Here is a 20,929-nt window from a genome sequence, read left to right as displayed (position 1 = left end):
GGATTAGACAGCGGTGTCTAAAGATGCGCCATATTTATCATCCATGATGAGACAGTGTGATAAGTTTGGTGTATTTTGAGATTGTCAGTCTAAGGCCCCTTCACACAAGCATATGCGTATTTGCGCATGCCTGAGTGCAGGGTATTTGTAGAATGAGTGATGCTTTTTTGCATACGCACATAGGAGTATTTTACTATACATGTACGGCGTGCTCATTTACACGCTGCAAAAAAACAAACGTGCTCCTATTGAAATGGCTAATGAGTTCCAGATGTGTTTTTTTTCCAGAGGAATTACACAGCATATCACGCATCTTCTTGGAATTGCACACATTTGTGCACCCGCATTGAATTTCATGGGGACTATTAGTGCCCAAATCCGCAGGAAAATAGAGCATGTGAACAAACGCATTGAAATCAATGGGTTCCATTCTCTGTGCATTAAGTGCATTAATTCTGAAAATGCACTTGCAAATATGTCGGTGTGAATGTAGCCTACGCTGGCATTAGCCATTGGACAGGTTGAGTAGATCAGCTTCACTGCTCCCAGGTTTTTGAAATATTACCATGGTCCAACCCACATAATGAAGACCGCACTTATTTTCCAGCATATAAATAACAAGCTTGTAAGAGCAATGGAGCAATTACTGGTGAAGGATGGGACGCGGGTCTTTATACCACTGCTGCATTTACAGGTTGTGTGGTTACATCTGAATCCTGCTGTTACATTTGGGGAAAAGAAAATGTTTTGATGCCTGAATTCAGTTTTTTTAATTTTTGACAGGCCAAGACAACCCCGATACCGATTATATTTCCCTTCATTTATATTTGCATATAGTTATGAGTGGAGTTAATAAGTCTCTGGGTTACACGCTCCTGTGAAGGGGGCCTTACACTAAGGGCTTATTCACAGGAGCATATATCGGCCGCCGTTTTCACGTCCGGCCGATATACGCTACCATCTAAGCAGTATTCCCCCTTCCCGGCTCTCTACCGCTCTCCTCCAGCTGTTTGCAATGAGGGGAGGGGGGGGGGGAGGTAAGCTCTGCCCCTTCCATTGCTGGCTGCGGGCAATGGACAAGGAGGGGCCCCACCCCCTACCATTACAAACAGCCGGAGGAGAGTAGAGGGCCAGTGAGGGGGAGGGAAGCGGGAAGACAGCTCAGACAGCAGCGTATATTGGCCGGCCGTGAAAACCGCGGCCGATATACGCTCCTGTGAATAAGCCCTTAGGCTGGATTCACACGGGCATCAACATTTTTACATTCTCCCGCTGTTGACGTAAAAAAAATGAGTTAACAGGCACACAAATCTAACGACCCGGCGAATGTATGCTTAGTCCACAATACCATTGGGCGGGGGGAGACAGTTTCGCTCTGCTTATGTGTCTGCCACTTCCCTCCCCCTCTCTTTGCGCAGAAGGAGGGGCAGGAGCTAGTGTGCTAAGCTCCCGCCCCCTCCCATTGCAAACAGCTGGCAAGGGGCAGAGAGGAGCAGGGAAGGGGGTGGGAGCTTAGCAGAGAAGCTGCTAAACTCCCTCCCACTTCCCCTCTCTGGCAGCGGTCATAGGCTTCCATAGGAGTCTATAGAGCCACGGGCGGAAAAGCGGTAGTGTATATCGGCAGGGTGTGAAAACCCAACCGATATACGCCTCCTCAGTTCCGGAGTTGTATTCTGTCTGGTGTATTGATCTACAATGCTGCATGTGGGACCCACTGTGTTGTCGGGGGCTACCCTAAGGGGTTAAATTGTTGCCACAACAATGGTCTGTGAGTTGTGCCAAATTATGGCGTGCGCAATAAGTCTGAAGGTCCTGTGAGGGTGGAGATTGGGTAAGATGTTATTGCCAGGTACAAGCTGAGACTTGTAGTTCACTCCTCTTATACCGTCTCACATCCCATAATAACAGCCTAGATGTGCTGGGAGCTGTAGTTCTGTTCTCTCCCCTCCCTCTTCTAACATCACACAGTGACAATATGGGGATGCTGGGAGCTGTAGTTCTCCGCTCTTATATTCTCTGGTAAGTTCCTCTGATATCCATAATTCTGGACCTACTTGAATGTCTCCCAGTGGATCTTCAGCAGCGGCAAACTGCATGGAATTTAGGAAATTCCGGTTTTGCAAAAACCCTCTGCAGTGTAAATTGCGCTGCGGTGTCTGCGGGCGGCTGCACAGCCCATTGTTTTCAATTGGTGCATTCCCATTTTCACTTTTGGGCATGAAAAAACGCAGCCTGCTCTATTTTGGTCCCATATGGGGCGAAGCAAATGCGTAACCAAGACCGTCACGAGCGCGCAATACGCCGCAAAATTGTGAACACACCAGGAACTAAATTAGTTTTAATAGCCTTTTAACGAGGCGCAGCAGTATCCTGCACCCACGAGAATGGTCCCGGTCAATGCTAAAATACAGTAAGATGCGCAGCGTGACATTCACGGCACAGAAAAGTCATGCTGCGGTATTGCGTGCGGTCTGCGCACACGCTCGTGGGACGCCGTCCTGAATCCTTAGGATGTGAATATTGGCTGTGGATTCTCAGTGCAGATATCAGCTTAAGGCCATATCCACACAAAAGGCGGTTGTGCAGCGTATTGCGCATGCAGAATGTGCCCAGACGGTCGCATTCACATCCATTTCGTTTGTGGAGAAAAAAAAACATATGCAGCATGGGAGGGGAGGAGCACACCGAGAACATGGCAGCCGCGGCTCCTTGCTTCTCTCCCAGCCGCCAGTAAGACGTCCCGCAAACCAACAAGCTCTCTAGGAAGTTTCCTAAAACTTCTCTTCTGTAGCAAACTCCAGAGTGGCTCCTCTCACGCAAGGTCGGTCACGTGTCCGGTCACATGGGTGTGACGTCATCAGAGGTTCTTTGGCCCGCAAGGAGTTGCACTTTCAACCAATCACTGCGCATCACGGAGAGACAGCAGACCCAGCGGCTCAGGTAGTTTACGATGTGCTGGCTCCCAGGGAGAGGAGGATGACAACAACTCCACGGTCTGCTGGGGGTCCAACAGGAACTAATGGAGTTACTGCAGTTCATTAAATGACCCTCCTGACCAGCGGGGGACGCCTGCAGTTAACCCCTTCATGGCGGCCTGGTTTAGGCACTAATGCCCACCCATTGGCTAAGTGTTTATTGTTGTCGCACTCCTCGGTCCTCACTTTTTCCGCTGACCCTCCTTATTTCAGGGCTTGTTTTTGTGTGACCAGTTGCATTTTTGATGGCATCATTTTGGGTAGATGAACATTCTAGAACACTTACTTTTATTTTTATAGTAGTTTGGGACTTTAGTTTTTTTCTCCACTGTTCAGATTGCTGAACAATTATTGTAGTCGTGTTGTCCTCCGGCGCCGCGCATTTCCTGCGATACTAAGTTTATACAGTCAGGTTTTTTTGCGTTTGGCTCTCCGCTCTCCAGCAGACATCACGCCCTTATTTTTCCTCCAGTGGCCCTCTGCTTGTTTTTGCGGGATGAGCTCCAGTCATTGTTATATTATTTTTGGCAATACATAAGATTTCAATCACTTTGTAGTTTTTTTTTCCCTAGAGGCAAGATTAAAAAAATCTGTAATTCTGACTTTTTTTTTTTTTTTACAGTTTACTTGTCAAAAACTTCAACCCCCACCTTCCTGAAATCTTGTGGTAAGCATCTTCACCGTATGGGGCATATACACCCATTGTAAAAGAAGACACGCACCTAGAAGGTGGAATCAAAGGAAACTTCTCTGAGTGATGTGACATTCATATAAGTGATTACATGTCAGAGCAAAAGGAGTTTATTGTGGAGAACTGAACATTAAAGGGAGGCTCTAGTACCCTGCTGTACCGCCTCTAGCTTGGATACAAGATGTGATACAGGCAAGCATGGAGGCTCTAGTACCCTGCTGTACCGCCTCTAGCTTGGATACAAGATGTGATACGGGCAGGCATGGAGGCTCTAGTACCCTGCTGTACTGCCTCTAGCTTGGATACAAGATGTGATACAGGCAGGCATGGAGGCTCTAGTACCCTGCTGTACCGCCTCTAGCTTGGATACAAGATGTGATACAGGCGGGCATGGAGGCTCTAGTACCCTGCTGTACCGCCTCTAGCTTGGATACAAGATGTGATACGGGCAGGCATGGAGGCTCTAGTACCCTGCTGTACTGCCTCTAGCTTGGATACAAGATGTGATACAGGCAGGCATGGAGGCTCTAGTACCCTGCTGTACCGCCTCTAGCTTGGATACAAGATGTGATACAGGCAGGCATGGAGGCTCTAGTACCCTGCTGTACCGCCTCTAGCTTGGATACAAGATGTGATACAGGCGGGCATGGAGGCTCTAGTACCCTGCTGTACCGCCTCTAGCTTGGATACAAGATGTGATACGGGCGGGCATGGAGGCTCTAGCACCCCGTTGTACCGCCTCTAGCTTGGATGTAAGATGTGATATGGGCGGCATGGAGGCTCTAGTAACCTGTTGTACCGTCTCTAGCTTGGATGTAAGATGTGATACTGGCAGGCATGGAGGCTCTAGTAACCTGTTGTACCGCCTCTCTCACACGGGTGAGATAATAGCGTGAGATTTGTGCGCTGCGAGATGCTCAGTCTGAACCCCGGTCTTTTGAATGGTTTCATACACACGAGAGATGTTTTCCCAGGAAACAGCATGTTCTATCTTACGGCGTTCTCTTGTATTGCATCACTCGCCCCATTCCAAGCATTAGGAGAAACTCTGCGATCCTCTGCCGCGGGTGTGACCGCTGCGGTCGGGGGTTGCTTCTTCCCCGAACTGATGCGAGGCTGTTCTGCCATGAAATCGCTTTGCATCAAAAGGAGAATTCACATGGTGGGGCGCGATATGGGGGTGGGATTCCTATGGTGGGGCGCGCCATATGGGGGCGGGATTCACGGACCAACACAATGCTCACAGCCATATTCCTCCTTGTAAATGGCCATAGCGTATAACCCACTTTTGTTTCCTTAATGTATTGATGTTGGTGAAAGAGACGTATGTTAGTAGCATACGGGCATTCTTTGAGTTATATGGCAGCCATCCGTGTGAAGACCGCCTAAACAGTGACCATCTTGTCACTTTTCCAGCTCTGCTGAAAATCATAGAGTGGTTTCGTTAGCCTTCAGAGTATATTGCCGGAGGTCATCATAGTAAAAAAAAAAAAAAGTTTTATATATATATATATATATATATATATATATATAAAAATATATATATTTTTTTGCAATGTTGCGCCCATGCACGGCGCATTCTCCTTCTACTGATCGAGCGTTTGTAGGAACCCATCGCTCATGTATTCTCATGTGCTTTATGCTGCTGAAGGTGTTATTTAAACTATGAAGATCCTCTGCTTCCACAGGCGGCGCTGTAACCTAATGTGATTTGTGGCACTGGAGGAACCTTCTGATCACGTGTGGATTAACGCTGGGAGACTACAACTGTGCGGTGTGCAGCCGGCCGTTATTTCACGTAATTAATAATTGTAGTCGAAGCAACTTCATAGGCCAGCCGCTTTACCTTTACTCTTACATTTCAGGACTGCAGACAACATGGGCGACGTGAAGGAAGCGCTATCCATAAGCGAGAGCCCGGTACCAAATACACAAACAAGCGAGCCAGGCCATGCCAACACTGATCCTTTGGCGGAGCAGCATGTACCCTCGCCGCATGTCTCCCCTTCACACCAACCGCTGCCTTTGCGTCGGCGCAGGCGACGGTGCTGTCACAGGGAGAGAGGCTCTGTAGGCCGCCGTTACGTAGAATCCGAAGTCTTAGATTATCTGCGCACTGGACGGGATATGGACTGGGCGGAGGCTATGGGCCAGTCTCTTGCTGCGTCTATTCGCCGATTCCCAGAGCATCGACAGCTGCCGCTCTACATAGCATTGTTGACCGTTGTGCAGATTGCTGAGGATCCGCACAGTGCAAGGGCTCTATTTCTAGGTATTCGTCAATTTGGCTATGATGGTACCTTTCCCCAAGGGCCACCTGGTCCACCTGTTTGGACCTAGATTGCAGCAAGCCTCTGCGTGCCACCCTCATGTAGCCCATTTGTGCCACCTTCAGGCCTTATGGCTCATTAGCGGCACAAGGCAGGCCTGCCAAGCAGGAACCAGAGCTAGCTGTCATGGTTCAGCAGCAGCTTACATTACTTTATAGTTACATTTTCAGTTTTGTTCTTCATTTTTGGCCTTTGTCGTTTGGCTAATCTTTGTGTGGCAAGCCTTTACATAATGCTTACTGTTTGTTAATAAACCGTTTTGTCATAACTGTTTTCTGAGTATTGTTTTTTTTTCATTCTTATTTGTTCTTAGGCCCAATGTCCACGGGCGGGTGTGATTTGTGGAATCCGCGGTGGTGACCCATGTGGAAGATCCACAAATCAAGCCGCGCATAGGAAAACATGGGCATCCTCAAATTAAATAAAGCGGCATGCTCCATTTTAGTGCGGATCCAGCATGGACGGCTTCCATGGAAGTCAATAGAAGCCATGTGATCCGCGGCCCCTATGCACTCGCATTGCGTAAGGGCCGTAAATTCTGCAGGAAAGCAGAAGTGTTTAAAAAATAAATAAATAAATAACCCTCCACTGCAGATGTGTGATGTGTGCCGGCCGGCGCATCCGCACCGAAGAAAATGAAGACCCGGACTGGTAAGTAGAAGTCCCGCAGTGCCCTCGGCCGAGAGCAGGTTCGGATTCCGTTGAGGCCCCCCACATGTAGAATCCGATCCGCCCGTGGATATGAGGTCTTGCATTGTGTGGTTCACTATTGTGCGGGGTGTCACAAAGGGGGCCATCTTGTCATATAGACTGCATTCCTCAGCAACGGTGCGCTAATGCGCAAGAAACGTGCTTATATTTTTACTTCCCACTTTAATCCGCAGCTATACTGGACCTTATGTGTCTTCTGTATCAACCATAGCAATCCCAAAAAATACCATTTAAAGTTTGTGCGTGCTGTTATACGGCAATAAGCAAACGTTTTATTACTGCTTGTGCGGCTTTACCGTTAGCCACTTAAAATTGCCATATTTAGTTAATTGCACAAGTCATGGCGAAGACGGACACAATCGAAAGACACCTTTTTTTTTAGGAAAAAAATGTTTATACAACATGCTGAGTTTACTGTAAAGATAGTTTACATCTCTGTTTTGCTCACACAAAAAACAAAAAAAATCAAAAAACGAGGAAATGGAGAAAAACACAAGTGACCTCAACAATTTTTTTTTCCACAGAAACCACAAAACTGCAACATCGATATCAACTTTATAATACTTTATTTACACCACCCTTGCAAGGCATGCTTGTTGCCAGAGTACCGAGCCCACTGAGGAGTTAAAGTAGTCTGTGAGAGTTTCCCGGACTCTGAAGGCTCATTTACACACAAAGATGATCGCTCAAAATTCATTCAAAAGATAGGAAGATTGTCAGTTTTAACGATTGTTTTTGCATAAGCTGCTAATGGGCACTAATGCCCATTAGCAGCTTATAACCTTCATTTGCATGTAAATGAGCATCCAGGAGCTGTATGCAGAGAACAGCAGGTGGTATGTTCTCTGCATACAGCTCCTTTCGTTCTGCTATGGGCGTGTCAGCTGAAGACAATGTAATCAGTACTCCCATGGAGAACACATTGTGCGGAACACAATGGATTTTATGCTCATCTAAAAATCATTGTTTGGCATGAAAGTAAACAATGGTAGCATTTACACGCAATCATTATCACTCAAAAGCCATTGTTTGAGCCTATTTTGAACGATTATCATTGCATGTAAATAGGCCTTTAGGCTGGACATTCCAGGGCGTCTCAAGGCTGGCAATGCGCCTTGCTGCAGGTTGTATTTTTTTCAGGGTTCATGCGCGTCATGAAATACCTGGAAATTAATGAAAGTCATGGAATTTTCTGATGTGTCATGGATTTTTGTTTTCTGTCATGGAATTTTTTCTGAGTAATAACAATAATTTCTAAGATTCTTGTGTGTTTAAGTTATGTTTGTCCAAAACAATTTCTTTATTCCATTACGATCCAGTATTGTGTTTAACACTATAGGCCAAAGGAATAAAGAAATTGTTTTGGATAAACAGAACTAAAAACACACAAAAATCCCAATACTCAGCCCTAAAAAGACAAAAAATATTTCAGATTTTTGAAGTTTTTGTTCTCAACAGCCCTCTCATGGTTGGGGATTTTTTATTTAAAATAATATATATCTCTTGAAATAGCTTGACTAGCTGTGTGTGTGTGTGTGTGTGTGTGTGTGTGTGTATGTTTGTTTGTATATATGTATGTATATCTCCCATGTTTCCCTCTGGAGCCTCCTTTTTAACGCATCGCAAAGCAGGAACTTGCTATTTTCGTGTGATGCGTTTTTATTAGAGATGAGCGAGCACCAAAATGCTCGGGTGCTCGTTACTCGGGACGAACTTTTCGCGATGCTTGAGGGTTCGTTTCGAGTAACGAACCCCATTGAAGTCAATGGGCGACCCGAGCATTTTTGTATATCGCCGATGCTCGCTAAGGTTTTCGTTTGTGAAAATCTTGGCAATTCAAGAAAGTGATGGGAACGACACAGCAACAGATAGGGCAGGCGAGGGGCTACATGTTCGGCTGCATCTCAAGTTCCCAGGTCCCACTATTAAGCCACAATAGCGGCAAGAGTGCCCCCCCCCCCGCACTGTCAGCATAAAGATCGTTCTCCTCTGCCATAGCTGTAACAGCTGTGGCAGAGAAGAACGATGTTTGCCCATTGAATTCAATGGAGCCAGCAATACAGCAGGTTCCACTGAAAGCAATGGGCTGCCGGCGATCGCAGGATGAATTGTCGGGAAGGGCTTAAATATAGAAGCCCTTCCCTGCAATTCATCCAGAAATGTGTTACAATAAAAATATATACCGGTGTATAAGGCGACGGGGCGTATAAGACGACCCCCCAACTGTCACCTTATACGCCGGCAATACAGTGGAGCAAAGAATAAAAATCATTACTCACTTCTTCTGACGTTCTGCGGCGCTCCTGCAGGCTGTCGCTCCCTCCTGGTTCTCGGCAGAGCATTGCTTTCTGGACGCAGGGCTTGAAATCCCCGCCTCCAGAAACACAGCCAATCACAGCCATGCAATGACATCATTGTCATTGGCTGTGATTGGCTGAAGGCACGTGTGTTTCTGGAGGCGGGGATTTAAAGCCCTTCGTAGAGAAAGCAATGCTCTGCCGTGGACCAGGAGGGAGCGACAGCCTGCAGCAGCGCCGCAGAACGCCAGGAGAAGTGAGTAATGATTTTTATTGTTTGCTCCACTGTATTCCCGGAGCATAAGGTGACAGTTGGGGGGTCGTCTTATACGCCCCGTCGCCTTATACGCCGGTATATATTTTTATTGTAACACATTTCTGGATGAATTGCAGGGAAGGGCTTATATATTTAAGCCCTTCCCGACAATTCATCCCGCGATCGCCGGCTCCATTGAATTCAATGGGCAAACATCGTTCTTCTCTGCCACAGCTGTTACAGCTGTGGCAGAGAAGAATGATTTGTCTTCTATATGTTCTCAATGGGGTCGGCGCTGCTGCCGCCGGCCCCATTGAGCGCATATAGAGAAGGGCAGATTTTAATACTCGGGTGACACCTAATCTCGCCAGCCACTCACTGCAGGGGGGTGGTATAGGGCTTGAACGTTGCAGGGGGAAGTTGTAATGCCTTCCCTGTCTTTCTATTGGCCAGAAAAGCACGCAAATTTCTCAGGGAAGAAAATCAAAGTAACCCGAACACCGCGTGGTACTCGTTACGAGTAACGAGCATCTCGAACACCCTAATACTCGAACGAGTATCAAGCTCGGACGAGTATGCTCGCTCATCTCTAGTTTTTATCATTAGAAAGTCCTATTCACTTTCGTGCTAAAAAATTGTGGCAAAATGGCTCGAGAAAGTTGTAAGTGGCAGTCATGTTTTTGCGAAAAAAAGCATTTCCGACGCTCAAAATTCGATTTTTTTCAAGCAGCAATATCGTGATCGCCGGTGTGAAGGAGCTCTACATCTCTGATTCCGTGTATTTCGAGTTCCACGAGTGTCATTGAAAAAAATCAAGATTTTGTCATGTAATTTTTTGGGGGAAAATCTCTATGGCCCCTGTCTTTCCATTTCTTCTTCAAAAGGCTCGTCTTCCATAAATTGTTCAATATCCCACAGGCTTTGATTACATCTACAGCTTGATCGGGAGACATCTATAAGGTATCATCCAGCGCAAATCCAAAAATTCCAAAACGCATTCCATATAGCGTCTGGCGCTTGAAAGGAGGTGGTTGAAAATGGGCTGAGCTGCAGTTAGATGCTGTCGACGGTAAGGGCACATCACATGCTGGCTCAGCACAAATCTCTTGTCGGCAATGATTAGATATAGAATGGTGGGTCCCATTGTTCCTGGCATTGTGGCAGATTCTGGCAGGTGGTAGCTGTAACTACTCGTCCTGTAGGTGCTGTCCCATGCGCCATGCACTAAATGCTTACCCGTCTGCCGTGCTGCCATGAGCCCCAAACGTCTACTAAAATAAACTTGCTTTTACTGTCGGCCAAAGCCAAAAGCACAACGGGAAATAATGATTATAATTAAAATAATGCGACCCTGAATTTGGTGATTTGCGCACCTGCACATGTTTTCCATCCAGAGCACCAAAGCAGAAAGGGAACCTGCATCTGTCCCAGAATCCTTTGGCAATTTTTAACCAGCCTGATGTTGAAAGACTTCGGTCTTCATTTTTTACCAAATGGCCTTGCATGTCGCGGACACTATTTTTGAAATCGTCAATAGTCCAAGGAGAAATTAAAACTCAAGTGCAGAACATAAAATATCCGTTGCATGGTTTGAAAAAACAAAACAAAAAATATAGGCATTGACTACTTCCATTTCTGCCCCAAGGGCTCGCGCGTCATCCTCTCATAACACTGTTGGAAGTTTCCCTCTCTGCTCCTTGACTCTTTTTCTTAATACTGCACACGCACATTAGCCAATACCTATGTCATTTGAAGCAGATATCCATCACAATTCTCCGTGCGAAGTCTGATAATCCGATCACCAAATCCAGCAAAGGAAAATTTTCAGTCCCTCCATCCGCTTTGCAGGCTGTTACGTAACTTTTCAGCTATTAGAAAGCTACAGTGGCCAGAAGCTTACCACATGGCTAATATATTGTATTGACCTTTGCTTTTTGACCCTATTGGGAGCTAGGGGTGTGACAGGGGCGTTCCTCCTGTCAAACCCCTATCTTCCGGTGGCGTCAAGATACACTAATACCCACTCTGGCATCGCTTTTGGCAACTTGTGATATCGTCGTGATTTTCACACAGCGATATTGCAAGCGCCAAAGTGCAGGAGCCCTTAGTCTCTGCGGACTGTATGGTCAGGAGCTTCAGCAGGCTCCTCGCACACGTCCTGCCCGTGCGGGTGTCTCAGTGGGACCTTCAGCCGCTTAGGTAACCGATCCTCCAATCCCAGGCTCTGTTTTGTTCTCACATCACTGTCTTCTGGCCAATCCTGTTATTTCTTGCATTTGGCAGACTGACAAAATCACTTTCTGCAACCAATAGCAAGGGTCATACCCTGTTGCTAGGCAGACTATCTTACTCATCAGGGGTACTGCTTTAACACATTCCTGGACCTAGAGTAAGTGCTAAAACTACCTTAGTTTCTCATAGATTTGTAGCACCCTTCTGGGTCACTTTATTTTTTTTTTCACTTTACATGCACTGAAAATCAAAAAAGCTGAGTGCAAACACATAATAAATATCCCTGGGGGTGTGTTCAGAATCACAATTTTAAAGCGGTTGTGAAGGAAAGAGCGCCACCCTTGTCCATTAGCTATGCCTGGTATTGCAGCTCATCTTCATTCAAGTGAATGAGGTTAAACTGTATTGTAATGTAACCCTGGTTGGGGGGTGGGGTTGGAATACTAATCCTCCCCAACAGGCTCTAGCGTTAACCCATATGGGACATGGAGACCTGAGTAGAACAATGGGTGTATAAATGGGTTTTTCGTCAGTGCTTCCACTCAGGACGGGGCCTTTGACATAAGGATCTCTTCCTGAGAATTACCTGTGTATTACCATGAACAGGCAACCAATCCTAAATTCACATTATACAACATCAATATAATTATAGTGAGATAACAATAAAGATCATCACAGCAACTTTATAAAGTCATAATTGGGAATAGCACAGATATACATTGAATATAACAGTCAATGTTTAGACTAGAAGTCCCAATTAATTGTACATAATTATAATATGTATGCAGGGAGTCCCATGCACAATAATGGATCTTGAGGCCGGGACCTCTGTAGCTAGTGGAAGATGCAGGCTTTGTCAGAAATAACAGGACAATCTGCTGCAGTTCAGGAGACTGATGATGACGACGACGACGACGACGACTAGAAACTTCTTCCCCCAACAGGAAGAGGGATGATGATGGAAAGACTAACTGCACTACACTAGGTCCCTAACTCTATCTAGTCTACCAATGATACCAGACCACTACTCTCCCTATGGGCCAGCGATCACCTAATCTGTCCCTATCCCTATACTGGATACCGTCCCTAATACACTGATCATACTGTGGGTATCACATAACTACGTATGATTGACCAGAACTACTTAAGCTGTAGCGGTTATCAATGGGTCATATTAGTGACCAACACTTCATACATAAAAGAAATAATCAGCAACAGTAGATGTAGCAGAGTTGAGATCACTAGCTCTGCACAGAAAAACTGAAAGTGGATGGAAAGTAAAGTATCTGTTGCTCTACTATAGTTAACATACTGCACCATATATATAAATAAATCTTGTTATTTGTATAGCGCCAACTTATTCTGCAGCGCTTTCAGGTACTTTTTTTATTTTATTTTTTCATCTATTACCCCCCACCAAGCTGGGTACTCATTTTACCTGGAAAGGAGCCGGCAAGGAGCAAGCTTCACAAACCACATGGGGATTGAACTTGCAACCTTCAGCACGTGAGCAAGAGCTTACACTCTGCGCCACATGAGGCTCTACATACATACATTTCGGTACCAAAAGTTACATCAAAATCTATACTAAATGGTAAGAATTTGGGTGGGGAGTTGCTGCAGATTTTTCCTCTGTAGGACATTTTGTAATATATCCTAACAAAGAAAAATGCCTTGTTCTTTATGTATGAGCTATTATTTCTCCCCCTGCCTTCTGTACTGATCAGAAATCTGCAGTGGAAGATGAGACAAATGCTCAGCACACTGAAAGATGAAATTATAGCTGCCCATGGAAGTCTATGGAGAGTAGAGTGTGAGTGCTACAGAGAGATAGGGAAGCAGGATCTCATCTTCTCTAGAAGTTCAGTCCATGGGAGGAATTGTATCAACTAGCTACCATCCACCAGCTCAAGGAAAGAGACAGAGCCTGCAGAGAGGAAAACTGGTGAAAGATTCCATCTATAATGGCCAGAAATAATGCTGATCTGTGTGTACTCATCTACTTGTCATGTACACACACAACATTATATTATGGAAAGTTACCGGAAACAACAAGTATACTTTAAAGTGTACCTATGTTTTCAACAAGTTTTCTGAAATATAACAGGTTCTTCTTACCATCCCATTTGTTGCTGTTTGCACCCTATTTCATGTTTTTAAGTGTTGATTTTCAGGTGAGCTTCCACATTTTCTGCTGTCCTGCTGTTTCCAATCCTAGCATACTGACAGTAGTTAACTTTCCTGTACTTCCTTTCCCTCATTTCCCACGCTGTATTACTCTGTCTCTGATCCAATCAGCGCAAGGAGACAGTATCTGAATGCCCACCCTTCTGCTGTTCCAGGATGATTGTAGGAGCTGGGCATTCAAAGACATTCTGGCCAAGTGGTCAGTAAACCCAATATAATGTGTGCACGTGAACACACACACTGTAGTAGAAGACGAGGCAGAGATTGTGAAGATTGCAGATAACTATGTATGCAGATCTGTCATCCTGCGAGTGTAGGGGAACAGCCTGTGAAGACAGCCCCTCCCCCACAGCTAAGAAAATATCCCAGTAATTACAGAAGCTTAATAACTAACAACAGGCAGTGGATTGCAACGGTGCTGGAAAAGAGACCCTTAGTGGCAGCCACTTCAAATTTGAATTACAGTGGTAAAATAACATTTTTAATGAACATTTATTACCAGATTGATGAGACGCACATAGGCTATTACATGAGCATAAGTTGTCTGAAAAGTTAGTGGCTTTAAATGATGGCATGACTCATAGTGAGAGTCCGTGAGTCCTTCATCTGCCCATACAGATTAATTGGCGAGCACGCTCGGATAAGGCAGTTACTCGATCGAGCATCGCTCTTCTCAAGTAACTGCATTCTTGTCCAAGCAGGCTCGGGGGGCAGCGCAGCGAGGGTGGGAGCGGGGGGAGAGAGAGATCTCTCTCACTCTCCCCACAGCTGCAGTATGGAATTCTTTATTCCTTGCGGGGATTTAGAATTCCTTTGCTGCATCTGTCTCATCTGTGACAAGTGCAGCAGGGAATTCTTTATTCCCCACGAGGATGTAATCTGCTGCATGTGGCAGATGTGTTCTTCATCCCCCCTGGGAACACTGCAGCGGCGGACAACTAAGTATATTTTTATAACTATTTTTTTTTTTTACACTAAAATGGATGTTTTTCAGGGAAGAGCTTATATTTAACCCCTTAACGACCAAGGATGTAAGGGTAGATCCTTGAGTGTAGGGTATGTATAAAGAGAGGTTATACAGTGCGGTCGTCAGCTGTTTATTACAGCTGACACCTGCGGGCAATAACTGTAATCGGCCATGCGGCTGACCGCGGCTATTAACCCCTTAAATGCCGCTGTCAATTCTGACAACGGCATTTAAATCCCCCAAACGATGCTCGAGTGTCCCGTACGCCCCCCCCCCCCGCCCTGTGGTGAGATCGGGGGAGCCGTGCAGGTGTCATGGCAGCCGGGGGCCTTCTGAAAGGCCCCAGGGCTTCCTTAGCAGACTGCCTATCAATCCATCCCCATGGGGTTGGCTTGATAGACTGCCTGTCAAGAAGCAGCATGACGTAATGCTATAGCATTACATCATACTGCAGGAGCGATCAAAGCATCGCATGTTGCAGTCCCCGATGGGGACATAAGAAAAAAATGTAATTCAAAGCAATAAAGATTTTATTTATTGTAAAAAAAAATGTTATAAATGTTTAAATCACCCACCCTTTTGCCATATCTATAATTAAAAAAATCTAAATCATAAAATAAAAATACATATTTGGTATCGCCGCGTCCATAAAAGTCCGATCTATCAAAGTAGTGCATTATTTTAGCCGCAAGGTGAACATCATTTGAAAAAAAAAAAAAAAAAAAGAACGCCAGAAATGCACTTTTTCAGTCACCCTGTCTCCCAGAAAAAACGCAATAAAAAGTGATCAAAAAGTCGTATGTATCCCAAATTGGTACTAACGGGAACTACACGACATCCCGCAAAAAATGGGCCATCACTCAACTATGTCGATGGAAAAATAAAAAGTTATTGTGCACAGAAGATGGCGGCGGAAAATAATTTAAAAAAAGAAAATGTCTGAAAAAAAAAAAGGAGTAGTATAGTAAAAAAAAAACTATACAAGTTTAGTATCGCAGCAATCGTGCTGACCCATAGAATAAAGTTATCATGTCATTTTTCTTTGTAGTTTGTGCGCCATAGAAACAAGACGTACTGAAAAATAGCGGAATGTCATTTTTTTTCATTTTACTCCACTTAGAATTTTTAAAAACTTTTTCAGTATATTATATGATGCATTAAATAGCACCATTTAAAAATACAACTCGTCCCACAAAAACAAGCCTTCATACAGCGACGTTGATGGATAAATAAAGAAGTTACAATTTTTTTGAAGGGGGAGGAAAAAAAGAAAATGGAAAAAAAAACCGGCTTTGTCCTTGAGTGGTTAAAGCCCTTCCCTGAAAAACAATTAAGGGGTGCCGGGAAACCATTGCCTTCAATGGAGCCGCCGGCAGCAGCCACGGCTCCATTGAAAGCAATGCGCGCAACTGTGTACACACGTGTTTTTGCGCGTACAGGGGTGCACACCTACGTACGCACAAACACACGCTCATGTGAAGCCACCCTAAGGGTGTTACAGCCAATAAACAACTTTTTGTTATAAGACAAACAGGGCAAAACCCCATTACACTGGATCAGCTAAGGATCTTCCCCAAGCTGTTGAAAGTCGAAAGCATGCAATTGTCTAAAATATCTTTGTATGCTGTAACATTACCATTCCACCTGACCGGAAACAATAGGGGTTATTTATGTAGACCGGCATTGCATACACCAGTCTAAAGGTACGTTTAGACAGAACGATTATTGTTCCAAAACTCGTTTAAATGAACAAAAGTGAATGATAATCGTTCAGTATAAACGTGGAGCAATGACTGAACAAGGAAGGAGAATCGCTCGCTTTTCGTTTGTTATTCAGTTTCGTCTGACATAATCATTGTTGGCTCATTTACTTCTGCGCTTAAACACTCCCCGCTCGGTGATTCATATAGGAATGTAAAACACTGAACAAGAACTAAACAATTCTCAACGATGATCTGCCTGTCTAAAAAGGCTGCCCAAGCGTGTACGATCTGGGGGTAATGTCACCAGCTCGCTTGGGTTAACGAGAAAGAATCATGCAGTTCTTGTTGTGAATAAGTAAGGGCAGCGTCTGATTAGGAGCAGCAAATGTATGCAGAGGTGGAAGCCCCTTAATTCATTTTTTTCATCGGCTGCACTTCCGTGTGACAAATTAAAACATGCTCTGGCTAAGAGCTGGAGTAAGTTACCCTTATCTTAGTTTTTATATTTGTTTGCATTATGTGTGCATGTTCCAATTTTGTTTACTTGCCATGTGTCTGGGGGACTGCTGTAGGAAGGGTAGCTGCCAAACACCTGCAGCATTACTGGTTGTCAAATAATGGACTTTTCTTGCATCCACTTGGGAGGAGGAGACCAGCATCAGCATAGGCCCATGCAAAGCGTGATGTTGATGTTGGAACAGCAGTACGACATTGAGCACTGTGCCATGGCACTGCTACAGGGAGTAATGTTGAGCGGACATTTGAAAAGTTTGGTTCAACTGGATGACTAAATTTCAGCAAACAGCTTGGTTTTGTTGAAATTAGTTTTAATCAAACCGCAACCTGACCATTACCCCTATAACCAGGAATCACCTGTACTCCAAACGGTAGCCCTTCTTATTGAGCCATCAGCTCTTTGGACAGTTTCTTTGCATACCTGTTGCCTTGTTCCCAGATTTTATTAACCCAGCCCATATCCGAACTCCACCCAGCTCTTGAATAGACTTCCTGTAAAAGCCTTGCCCTCCCATTGCACCAGCATGTGATTAATCTGCTTCACAGCATGATTTAATCCAGTTCCACGTTGCCTGCTTCTCTGCTATTTCTGCAAGACCTCCTGATATTGACTTCTGGCTTCCTCTCTGACTCCGTTACACGCCTCTTCCCTTGTACCGCGAATTATGACTTCCCATTGATGACTTCTGACTATGTTACCTGCCTCATCCCTTTGTACTGTGAACTGAGACTTCCCGTTGATGACTTTTCACATACTCTTTGACTATGTTACCTGCCTGATCCATTTGTACTGCAACCAGATTTCTTGATAATGACTCCTGACTTTCCTGACTACTGACTTGCACGGCTACTATACCCACGGCTCCTATCCAGTACCAGTAAGACGTTACAGGAGTATAGCACTGTCTAAGAACCATTACAGTTCATTCTCTTCTTCTCCTGCTTATTAAATGTATGTACTATATAAAGAGAGGTGATAATGAAAAGAAACTCTCGTAAACCGAAAGAGAAAATACAAACTCCATGCAGCTGTTGTCCTTGCTCAGATTTGAGGACTGACCTCCTTCTCTACGTCTCCCCATAGTGGCTTAGTGGTTAGCATTGTTGCCTTGCACTGCTGGAATCCTAGATTTTAAAGGGGTTGTCCCGCGCCGAAACAAGTTTTTTTTTTTTTCAATAGCCCCCCTGTTCGGCGCGAGACAAACCCGATGCAGGGATAAAAAAAAAAAACGGGTAGTACTTACCCGAATCCCCGCGCTCCGGTGACTTCTTACTTACCTTGTGAAGATGGCCGCCGGGATCTTCACCCTCGGTGGACCGCAGGTCTTCTGTGCGTTCCATTGCCGATTCCAGCCTCCTGATTGGCTGGAATCGGCACACGTGACGGGGCGGAGCTACGAGGAGCAGCTCTCCAGCACGAGCGCCCCATTCAACACAGAGAAGACTGGACTGCGCAAGCGCGTCTAATCGGGAGATTAGACGCTGAAAATTAGATGGCACCATGGAGACGAGGACGCTAGCAACGGAACAGGTAAGTGAATAACTTCTGTATGGCTCATAATTAATGCACAATGTACATTACAAAGTGCATTAATATGGCCATACAGAAGTGTATACCCCAACTTGCTTTCGCGGGACAACCCCTTTAAATCTGACCATGTGCATCATTTGCATGGAGTTTGTATGTTCTTCCTGTGTTTTTGTGTTTCTTCTTCATAACAACAAATTACTTATATTTATATGACACATTTATTTATGGAGAAGAAAAAATAATTTTAGTGGGTTTGGTGGAAAAAAAAGAACTGTCCAAGGTTTGGGTTTGCACTGAAACAAAAATTTAACAAAGTTTGACCTGAAACAAGGTTTAAAGGGGTTGTCCCGCGAAAGCAAGTGGGGTTATACACTTCTGTATGGCCATATTAATGCACTTTGTAATGTACATCGTGCATTAAATATGAGCCATACGGAAGTTTTAATGCCATATTAATGCACTTTGTAATGTACATTGTGCATTAATTATGAGCCATACAGAAGTTATTCACTTACCTGCTCCGTTGCTAGCGTCCTCGTCTCCATGGTGCCGTCTAATTTCAGCGTTTAATCGCCCGATTAGACGCGCTTGCGCAGTCCGGTCTTCTCCCTGGTGAATGGGGCCGCTCATGCCGATTCCAGCCAATCAGGAGGCTGGAATCGGCAATGGACCGCACAGAGCCCACGGTGCACCATGGGAGAAGACCCGCGGTGCATCGTGGGTGAAGATCCCGGCGGCCATCTTGCTAAGGTAAGGAAGAAGTCGCGGCAACGCGGGGATTCGGGTAAGTACTAAACGTTTTTTTTTTTAACACATGCATTGGGTTTGTCTCGCGCCGAACGGGGGGCCTATTGAATAAAAAAAAAAAACAGTTTCGGCGCGGGACAACCCCTTTAATTTTACTTTTTTAATTTCTTTATCACTTATGCCGCCCTATAATTTATTGTCCTGAAATGCCAAAAGGAAGGGGGGGGGGTGTTCTTTTTAAGGAGTCATTTTTATTTACTTGTGCCCTGAAATCCAATAGGTGGTCCCTCCATTATAGGCCTAGCAATGTGAACACAGAACAACTAGCGCTATAAACTTTGGGGTGCGTCTCCCCAGTTTTCCCTGCTTAAAACAAAGAAAACTGTCATGAAAATGACAAATTTATGGGGAAAAAATGACACAATCAGCTAAATAATCAAAATTGGGATTTTGTTCCTTCTGCTCTACTCAAATTCATTCAAAAATTGTGGAGTCAAAATGCACAGTACACCCCTAGATGAATTCGTTAAGGGGTCTAGTTTTTAAAATGGGGTCATTTGTGGGGTCCCTCTAGGGCACTACCAGTGTGTTATCGGGCCTAAAAAGCCTTTAAGCAAAATTTCTGTTCTGAAAGTCACCGACTACTCCTTTTGTTTTGGGCCCCGTTGTGTATCCAGACATAAGACTAGGGCCACTTAGGCTATGTTTCTGAACACAGAACAAACAGGGGTATCCATTTTGGGGTGCAAGTCTTCATTCATATGTGCACTGTACAAAAAACCTTTTTATTAAAATGACATGCTTGGCAAAAAAATGAAAATTGTGATTTGTTTCCTCCTCCATTACTCAAATTCATTCAAAAATTGTGAAGTCAAAATACACAGCACACCCCTAGATGAATTCATTAATGGGTCTAGTTTTCAAAATGGGGTCATTTGCGGGGGTCCTCAATGGTTTTGGTCGCTCAAGAGCTCTACAAGTGTGATATGGGGCCTAAATCACCTTTAAGCTAAATTTCTGTTCTGAAAGCCACCGACTACTCCTTTCATTTAGGGCCCCGTTGTGCATCGAGACATAAAATTAGGGCCACAATGCGTATGTTTCTGAACACGGGACAAACAGGGGTATCTATTTTGGGGTGCAAGTCTTCATTTATATGTGTGCTGAAGAAAAAAATGTGCTTTTAAAATGACAGAATTGCCAAAAAAGTGAAAATCCCAATTTTTTTCTTTCTGCTTTGCTTGAATTCATTCAAAAACTGTGGGGTCAAAATAGTCAGTACACCCCTAGATAAATCCGTTAAGAGGTCTAGTTTTCAAAATGGCGTCATTTGTGGGGGTCCTCTATGGTTTTGGTCGCTCAAGAGCTCTACAAGTGTGCTATGGGGCCGAAAAGCCTTCAAGGAAAATTTCTGCTCTGAAAGCCACCGACTACTCCTTTCATTTTGGGCCCCGTTGTGCATCGAGACATAAGATTAGGGCCACATTGGGTATGTTTCTGAAAACAGGACAAACAGGGGTATCCATTTTGGGGTGTCACTCCTTATTCTCATGTGCACTATAGAAAAAAATATGTCTTTAAAATGACATATTTGCAAAACTGTGAATTTTTATTCTTTCTCTTCTAAATTGCATTAACTCCTGAAAAAAAACTATGGGGTCAAAATACTCATGACACCCCTCAGTGAATACATTAAGGGGTGTAGTTTTTAAAATGGGGTCATTTGTGGGGGTATCTATCATTCTGATACCTATGAGCCTTTGCAATCTTGCCTTGGTGCAGGAAA

General features: G+C 44.7%; 1 long non-coding RNA gene across 1 annotated transcript; it reads left to right on the top strand.

The window, feature by feature from the left end:
- Positions 1-2,878: 2,878 nt before the first annotated feature.
- On the top strand, positions 2,879-6,246 carry LOC136611461 (uncharacterized). The gene is made up of 3 exons (XR_010790277.1): positions 2,879-2,940; positions 3,598-3,642; positions 5,532-6,246. It is a non-coding gene; the product is annotated as an uncharacterized lncRNA (long non-coding RNA).
- The last annotated feature ends 14,683 nt before the right edge of the window (positions 6,247-20,929 follow it).

Source organism: Eleutherodactylus coqui, chromosome 2 (assembly GCF_035609145.1).
Source record: "Eleutherodactylus coqui strain aEleCoq1 chromosome 2, aEleCoq1.hap1, whole genome shotgun sequence".
Lineage (NCBI taxonomy): Eukaryota > Metazoa > Chordata > Amphibia > Anura > Eleutherodactylidae > Eleutherodactylus > Eleutherodactylus coqui.
This window is presented reverse-complemented; position numbering and strand designations above follow the sequence as displayed.